This window comes from Dermochelys coriacea, chromosome 6 (assembly GCF_009764565.3).
Source record: "Dermochelys coriacea isolate rDerCor1 chromosome 6, rDerCor1.pri.v4, whole genome shotgun sequence".
NCBI classification, from domain to species: Eukaryota; Metazoa; Chordata; order Testudines; family Dermochelyidae; genus Dermochelys; species Dermochelys coriacea.
Window position 1 is genome coordinate 61,153,654 of NC_050073.1, and position 9,309 is coordinate 61,162,962.

Genomic DNA, 9,309 nt, shown 5'->3' on the forward strand with positions numbered 1-9,309 from the left:
TCACGTGGAGCAATTCCCCTGGTTAACACGGCCTGGGCCATGGGGACGCAGGACCCCGGGGCAGCGGAGGAGGCTCTGAGTGTTGTCACCCCTGAGCATTCGTGAATCAGGATCAAAAAACAAAAAATCCCAGATTGGTGCACAAGGCACAAGGTTTTCTAAAATTAACAAAAGGAGGTTCTTACTGTTTGCCTGCTGGCGTTCTGGTATGTAGTCCTCAGGGGTCACGTTTGCAAGCTCACCACCACCAACACACAGGGTAGAAACATCCTTTTTCCAAAGCACAAAGCTGGGATTCTCGCTTCACAGCGTGATTCCTAGAGCTGGAGCTTTAAGAAAAACACTATGCATCACAACGCTTCGGATAAAATGGTGAGAACTGGCAACATTGTAATGGCCGGGGCAAGCTGGTATCTGTCGCCTTTGTGAGCCACATCTCCATGTTAAAGATGAAGGTGGCTACAGATACATTGTAAGTTTCTTTGGGCCATAAACAGGGCAGCCACCTGTACTTCAAGAAGATAAAATATGACAGCATGAAAAAGGAACGACAAAGCTATTTCTCAAGGGAGAGCTGTTGCTGCCTAGCCAGTTAGTCCCCATTCTGTATGTGTGGAAGTGATTGTTCATTCCTAATTGCAGTACTTTGCCTTTGTCCTTATTGAATTTCATCTTACTGATTTGAAGACCAATTCTGCAATTTATGAAGATGATTTTAAATTCTAATCCTGTCCTCCAAATGCTTGCAACCTCTCTCATCATGGAGTCGTCAGCAGATTTCATAAGTGTATATTCCATCATCCAGATCATTAATGAAAATATTGAATAACACTGGACACAGGACAAACCCCTGTGGGTCCTCCCAATTTGACAGCGAACCATAAACAAACTAGGGAAATAAAACCTACATGGAACTACTATAAGGCGGCTGCATAACTGGTGTAAAAACCATTCCCAGAGAGTAGTTATCACTTATCAGTGGTTCACAGTCAAGCTGGAAGACCATAATGAGTGGGGTCCCCCAGGGATCAGTTCTGGGTCTGGTTCTGGTTCTATTCAACATCTTCATCACTTACTTAGATAATGACATAGAGAGTACGCTTAAAAAATTGTGGATGATACCATGCTGGGAGGGGTTGCAAGTGCTTTGGAGGATAGGATTAAAATTCAAAAGGATCTGGACAAACTAGAGAAATAGTCTAAAGTAAATAGGATGAAATTCAATAAGGACAAATGCAAAGTACTCCACTTAGGAAGGAACAATCAGTTGCACACATCAAAAAATGGGATATGACTGCCTCGGGAGGAGTACTGTGGAAAGAGGTCTGGAGATCATCGTGGATCACAAGCTAAATATGAGTCAACAATGTAACACAATGAGCTGAGGGTCAGTACCACAGGGACAGAAGCTGAATGTCAGAGACGTAGGGTAAACCAGAGTCATAAGCCAGATGTGGAGCCGAGGATCAAACCCAGAAGTCAGAAGCCTGTGCGGGTGGCAGATGGAGCAGGAGAAGGTTCAAGAACAAGGCAGGAGCAAGACAGGAACCAGGCAGGACCAAAGACTGGAAGTAGGCTAGAGCAAGGGCTGAAAGCAAGAGCTGGGCAAGCACAGCTGGGGGTGTGGTTCACATTCAGCAGTCATTGGTCTCCTGTGGATGCCAGGACTGTAAGCAGGGCTGCTAAACAAACAGTCAATGAGGTGCTGAGGCTACTCTGTCAATTCCAAGGCAGTGCAGTGGGGCTCTTTATAGAGATGTTATTCAAGAAGTAGGCCAGCAGCTGATCCTAGCTGGTCTGGCCCTGACAGCACCCCTCTCCTTTCGGGGTTGCTCTTCAGGAGTACTTGGGCTGGGTTTCTTGGGGTAGGCCCAATGGAAGGCGAGCAGGAGGTTCAGGACGTGAGCATGTTTCACATGTTCCCATGGCCGCTCCTCCAGGCCATAGCCATCCCAGTCAGTCAGATATTGGAGTCTTCCCTGGACTCGGCAGGAGTCCAGAATCTGCTGGATCACGTATCCCTCTTGGTCCTGCATGGTTATTGGCAGGGAAGGAGTAGAGCAATGTGGGAAGGGATTTTCAACAAAAGATTTCGAGAGAGATGTGGAACACAAGGTGGCTCTTAAGGGATTCTAGCAGCTGCAATCAAAATATTACTGAGTTATGTTGTTCTGTGATTGCAAATGGCCTTAGTACTTGTGGTCCAGCTTCACGGATGCACAAGCCAAACCCTGTCGTTTACTGTGAAGTTAGGGGTCGTCTGATGGTGAGTGTCAGCATGGCATTTGTATGTTGTCTTAGCCTCTTCTAACTGGTGTTTGAGTCCTTGATGCACTTGCATAGGTGCTGGAACTAGGCATGCAGCTGCACCCCCTGGCTTGAAGTGGTTTCCATTATATACAGAGTTTACAGTTTGAGTCAATGGCTCTCAGCACCCCCGCTATAAAAATTGTTCCAGCAGCTCTGTGCACTTGGTGAATGTTGAGGAAGATTTTGAGGTGATACCAAGAGTGGAGCCCATAATTCGTGAAGAAAAGGGTCTGTTGATTCAGGACATGTGTGTAGTTGTAGGCAAATTCGGTATGGGGAATGTGTTCCAGCCAATCATCCTGGTAGTTTAGTAAGCAGTGTAGGTCCTGCTTCAGGACTTGATTGACTCACTCAACAGTTGAGGTACAAGGTTTGATGCCAAAAAGATGCAGAATTTCCCACAAAAAGCAAGAAATGAACAAGGACTCCCAGTTGTATACTATGCTTGTGGACAACCCATGAAGGTGAAAGATGTTGTCTTCGAATAGACAGGCTATTTCCTGGGTGGTGGGGAGGCCGCAACATGGTATAAAATGTGCCATCTTCATCAGTAGATCAACTACCACTAGAATTCTGGTGAACTCTTGAAAGGTCAGTAGCTCCATGATGAGCAAGTCCTGATTACCTAGAATAATAAAAAGACAGACATCTTTTTGTATTTTTTAAATCTAAATAAATAACTAGATAAAAACTGGCACTCTTCATGGTGCTGTTATTTGCATGTTATTTAATTATTTTTGTTCCTCGTACAATTATTTTTTTTTCTATTATGGTAGTTCCTAGCAATCCCAGCCGGGAATCAGGCACCATTGTGCTAGGCACTGTACATACATATAATCAAAAATACATTGTCTGCTCTAAACAGCTCAGTATATGAAAGATACAGGTTTGATAGCCCTGGAGACTGAAGTCCTCTACCCACAGAATAGGTACAGCATGAGCAGTGGCAATGCAAGTCTCACCTTAGCTGTTTAGCAAATGTACCTAAACTCTGACTTGAAAGGACCACCTCTAGGAACAAAAGGGAACTTTGGCTTCATGGCTCATGTAGATCCTTGGGAAGTCTACTGAGACTCACAGCAAGGAAGCCAATTAATGTCAGTCAGGTAGTAGTTTTTTGTGTATACACCTGCCATTAAGCACTAGACAATTCTCAACTCATTTCAGAGGCTGCTGAAAAGCTATCAGATCATAACAACTTTTTGGACGCTACCACCAGGTGCTGTATTTGAACTGGCACCCAAATAGTGAGAAGCTCCATCTCCCATTACCAGTCCCCCACAAACACAATTCTAACGTATATGCACAGAGAGTACACTCCCTACATGAATGCAGAATTGCAAGGCTTGAATTACTTATGAAATATGAATGGGTTGCTACTGGGTTTACAGTAAATGGTGCTAGGAGAATTCCTTGCAATTCTTCTTGCTTTAGAACAATATGAAACCACAGAACAAAGTACACACTGAAATAACACCAAGTAACTCTGAAAAAATGCTGGGCAATGCAGGCTAAAGATTCAAAAGCACATAGTTGAAAAAAAGACAGACAGAAGGGCCTGACTTACAGACACAGTGTCTGCTTTCACACTGACCTTTGTGAATTTGTCAGACATAGCATTAAAACAAGATGATAATTTTGCTGCTTGAATGTTCTTATTGTTTAACCATAATTTATTTTAAATGCAGAATATTTTCATGGTATAGGACAATGGTGTGACATTGCACTCCATATGTTTGTGTAAATATGCTTATGAGTGTGACTATAATGTAACTAGAATATGCTTTATGCAAAAGGTCTCTTGTAAGGTATCATTACAAAGCTTATAATCCACTGAGTGTGTTCATCCTATTTGTATGAATGTATCATTCTTGTATCTGAAGCTAGAAATATGAAGTTAACTCTGAGGTCCTATTGTAATTATGCAAAGTGTGGTTTAGAATCTTGATGACATCCATTCACTAGGACAATTGGCTGTAAATGGCTCTGTTTACCTGCAAGCCTTCTTGTGTACCTGAAGTGGGTAATGAAGTCTCACAGGACATGTCATATGATACTGGAATACATTTTAAACCTGGTGCTTTTCCATTTAGAAGGAGGGGTGGGAACCCAGAGAGAGACAAAGGATTCCTGCCTTGGGCCAAAGCTATGAAAGGGGGTGGAGCAGAACAAGGGGTGCTGCCAGTCATGAGAAATCCTGGAGTTACCACCTGAGCTGGAACTAACAAGAATTGTACCAGGGGAAAGGATTGGGCCCAGACTAGAAAGGAGTCTAGTCTGTGAAAGAAGTTGATTGGAACATCTCTGAGAGTGAGATTTACCTGTATTCAGTTTCTAAATGTATTAGGCTTAGACTTGCATGTTTTGTTTTATTTTACTTGATGACTTACTTTGTTCTGTCTGTTATTACTCGGAACCACTTAAATCCTACTTTTTATTCTTAATAAAATCACTTTTGTTTATTATTGAACCCAGAGTAACCGATTAATACCTGGGGGAGCAAACAGCTGTGCATATCTCTCTATCAGTGTTATAGAGGACAGACAATTTATGAGTTTACCCTGTATAAGATTTATACAGAGTAAAACAGATTTATTTGGGGTTTGGATCCCATTGGGAGCTGGGTGTCTCGATGCTGGAGACAGGATTGTCTGCAAAGGGGTTTTCAATTAAAGCCTGCAACTATGGGAATGTGGTTCAGACCCTGGGTCTGTGTTGCAGCAGGCTTGCATGTCTGGCTCAACAAAACAGGGTTCTGGAATCCCAAGCTGACAGGGAAAATGGGCTCAGCATGTCAGGTGACAGTCCCAAAGGGGTCTCTGTGACCGAACCCATCACACCAGCTCCTCAGCATCTAACATGCAGAATGCTAATGTCAATCTTCTCATACTTTTCATTGCTGTCAATGGATTTGAACCAGTGAGCTCAGTGAAAAGCTCTGTGTTTACCATTGGAAATCCCCGAAGTCATCTTCCCTCACAAAGACACTGGGGGCTTTAATGGGATAATATCTATAAAACATGTTGAGGTCCTTAGATGAAAGCTGCTATAGAAGTGCACACTGTATTTGTGCCCTATGTCTATACCAGGCCAATACTGTATGTCTTTTGAGTTCTGAACCTCACATCTATTTAATTTGCCAAATATTCATCCCTTTTCCAAATAATTACTGCAGCCATTTAACCTGATGCTAGCTGTGGTGCATATTCCAATAATTATATTGATATAGACTCATACAATTTAAGGTCAGAAGGGACCATCATGATCATCTAGTCTGACCTGCTGCACATTGTAGGCCTTAGAACCTCACCCACCCATTCCTGTAATAGACCCCTAACCTCTGGCTGAGTTACCAAAGTCCTCAAATTATGATTTAAAGGCTTCAAGTTACAGACAGTCTTCCATTTACATACAGTATGTATGCTGTATATATAAACATGGGTTGTGCAGGGGATTTTGTGCTCATAAACTGTGTCATGAAAATGGAGCTGGAGTGTTATTTTCTTTAAAAATCTTAAACTATGAACAGACTTGTATCTTCCTTAGAGCATTACCTTCCATTACAGGTCTTATTAATTTCCCCTTTTCCTTACTGCATCTGCATGTATTTTTTCCTTTCTTAGGCTGTTGTTCCATGCATATAGTTTTCATAACTATAGCTAAAGATATGCATTGACTACAGAAAAAATGACCTGCTTGTGTCATTCTTTTCTTACTAGATCAGAGAAGATCTAATTGATATGGTAATTACAGTGATGACTGCAGCTGACGCCCTGTCCAGACTAAAGTTCCCAACATTGCTAACAATGTTGGAGTACAAACTGCAAAAACTTCAGTGGGGAAAAGGCTTTGGGCATTCCAGGGCTCCTTGCTTGGCATTGTTAGAGTATCATCACACCCTCACAATGCTTTATTAGAGTCATCTGTTCAAGGATTCATGGGAAGAAGGACAAAATCTTGCCAACATCTAACAAGCTTCCTGAAAAAAGGCTTGCAATATAGTTCTATACCAGAAAGATAGAACAGAAGAATTATCATATGAATGCCAAACAGGTACCTCCATAGCACGCGAGAGAGAACGTTGGCTTCTAAACAGAAAGTAATAGCTATTCTATCTGCCCCAAGGTCAGACATTATAACCACACTTGGGGTTGAGTCCCAAAGGAGGAACAGCAGATAAACAAAAGCAGGGAGGACACTAGCTGTATGCTTCTTGAGAACATCCGGAATGCTATTGACAGGGCTGCAGCATTGGTAGAAGAAACACAAAAGCCCACGCAGTTGTTAATAAAGAAGAACATACAGAGGCTCCAGCTGGTGGCTCCATCTCAGTGGCACAGAAGGAACTGTTCAGAGAACAAGAAATGACCATGTGATCAGAAAGCCATGGAGATTCAGAGACAGTAGTGACTGACAGATGCCCAGTAAGAGGCAGAATAATCCTCTCCTCTGTTGGAGGGTAGGGAAGGGGGGTCATTGACTGTGACCTCTGCCCTACTTGACTCCCTCTGTGGTTTATCAATTGACTGGATTAGTTTGTGGGCTTTGGTTTTAATTGATATTATGTTTTATTTACATTTGATTTTCAAAAAGAAAAAAGATCACCAGTGGCCACTGGTCTCAGTGGAGCCAGATTCCTGTCCTATGGCAGGAAGCAGTAACCTTTTGTAATTGTGACCCCATATCAGATGACTGGGACCAGGGAAATAAAAAGCAGTCTTTTACCAGTGCTTATGTGTGTAACCCTTCTGCCCATCAGAGTTGGCAGCAACAAGGGCCGGGTTCAGTATCTAGGCGTTCCATTCCAATACACAATGCAAAACCGTCTCAAGCCCCCACCCAGTGACCTGGGACAAATATATACCGACCCCACTGGGTGCCTCTAAGAGGTAATACTTCCCCTCTCACAAGCACAGAGTCTGAGTGTAGCAAAAGCCTTTTAATAACAGAGAGAAACAATGTGGCATTATGTTGGGGAAACACCACCAACAGGATTCATAACACAACCCATGAGCCAAAACCCACCCCAAGCAAATTGAGCCGTGTCCTTTCCCTTTGGTATACAGCAACCCAAAAGTCACCCAAAGTCCAACAACCCAAAAGTCTCTGTCCCTGGTCAGTGCACCCCCAGAGTTCGAAAGTTTATCTGCAGAGTTTTACCTCCCAACCTGGGTGGAAATGGGATGGGGAGGGTTAAGGGGCACCTTACATGGTCCGAAGCTGACTGCCCAACCTCTTCGTGGAGCTCCGCACTGCTCCACCAGCTGCCCCATGAATTGCTCTGCTCTGCCAGCTGTCCCATAAACTGCTCCGCTCCGCCAGCTGCTCTACTCTGCCAGCCATCCCATGAATTGCTCCACAATATATCTTCAGGCCCCCCCACTACTTAACATAACACTCAATGATTTCAGCTCTTAATAATTTTAGCTCTTTAGTGATTTCAGCTTGTAGTAGGGGAGCCTCAGGGCCAGTACACCATGGGCCCAAAGTGAATTCAGCTCAGCAGCCTATAACTAGACTGCTAAAAGAATCAAAATTAGCTCTGATATTTCACAGTGGAGAGAGGAGGAAGTGCAATTAGCATGTAAGGCCCTCACCAGGGGGACCCATACCACCAGGTATTACTATTAATACCCACTCCCAGCCCCTCTCACTCTTAATTCACTGGGTTTTGGAACCCATGACCCTTGCCTAGCAAGTGCTGCTTAGTTGATGGTGAGTCCCTCCATCATAACAAAAGGCCAAGTACAGTTCCACTGTCCTTGATTCACATAATCAGGATAATAACAGTTTATTCTCCCTGCCCCAATAACAGATAAACTGGGGCTCCTACAGCAGCCAAAGTGACCATCTAGGCGGGGTGGGTGTGCCTAAGCAAATGAGATCAGTCCCTGAAGTTCTTTTCCATAACCCACCATGACTCGCCCCCAGATGTCAGGGTAGCGCTCATCCTGACTCTGCTTACATGTGTATTGCACACTTATTGCAGTTGCCATGCTAAAAAAAAAAGAGTGATGATAAAAGTATCTGCAGACTCACTAAAAATCGAGCCATTTACAGGATAGTGTCAAGTAGGCCCCCATTTTAATTTTTGAGCAAAGCTTTAGAAAACCTAACAGGATCAAATTGTGAAGTCCTGGGGTTTTATGTTGTTCTTACTCAGGCAAAATATTCACTGGTTGGAATGAGTGTTTTGACTGAATAAGAACTTCACAATTTTGAGAAATAGAAACAGATTTTTTCATTTTTTAAATTTCAGTGAAAATAGCATTTTTGTTTGGTTTCAAGCCTTCCTCAACAGCACAGAATTGATAACCTAATTCAACTGGCGTGAACAAAACCCAGCAAGCTGGATTGGATGCAGAAAGTGAAAATGAAAAGCCTAGTTTCGTTGTTCAAGATGAATGAAAGTGCAAAATTAAACAAACAGCAGCAGTGGTGGAAAGCAAATGAACGATTTATGTTTCTTTCCATTTGAATAATCAAAGGTATTATAAATGACTAAGGTAATAGATTTTCTTTTAATACATAATTTTCATCTCAGCTGTGCCCCTTTGTTCTTCAGCACCTTCTACATACTTAAAACAGATTTCTTAACCTTCTATGGAATGTTAATATATCCATTTCATCGCTTTCGCAGGCACCTAATTACCCAGGCAGCCAACTGATTGGAGGGCTTCCTCCCTGCTGTCCTTCCATGTTATTCTTTACCAGTGCTTGTTGCCTGGTAACCCTAAGTCCCCTTCTTTCCCTCCCGCTAATTTTACGTGATTTTTTCCCCTACTAAAAGCCAACATTCATATTCTCCGTGGTGTCTTTCTTGTCTGTCTGTGACTCCCTAGCACCACCTCTTGAAGGTTGTCAAGTGACCAAAATGTTGATCAGAGCCTGTTTTTTTTGTCACTCAGCAAGATTAGAATCACTTGTAATGACCTTTTCTGTTTAAATGAACAATCATTTGCACAACAGGATAAGCAGAGACTTCACCCTCCTACCTCT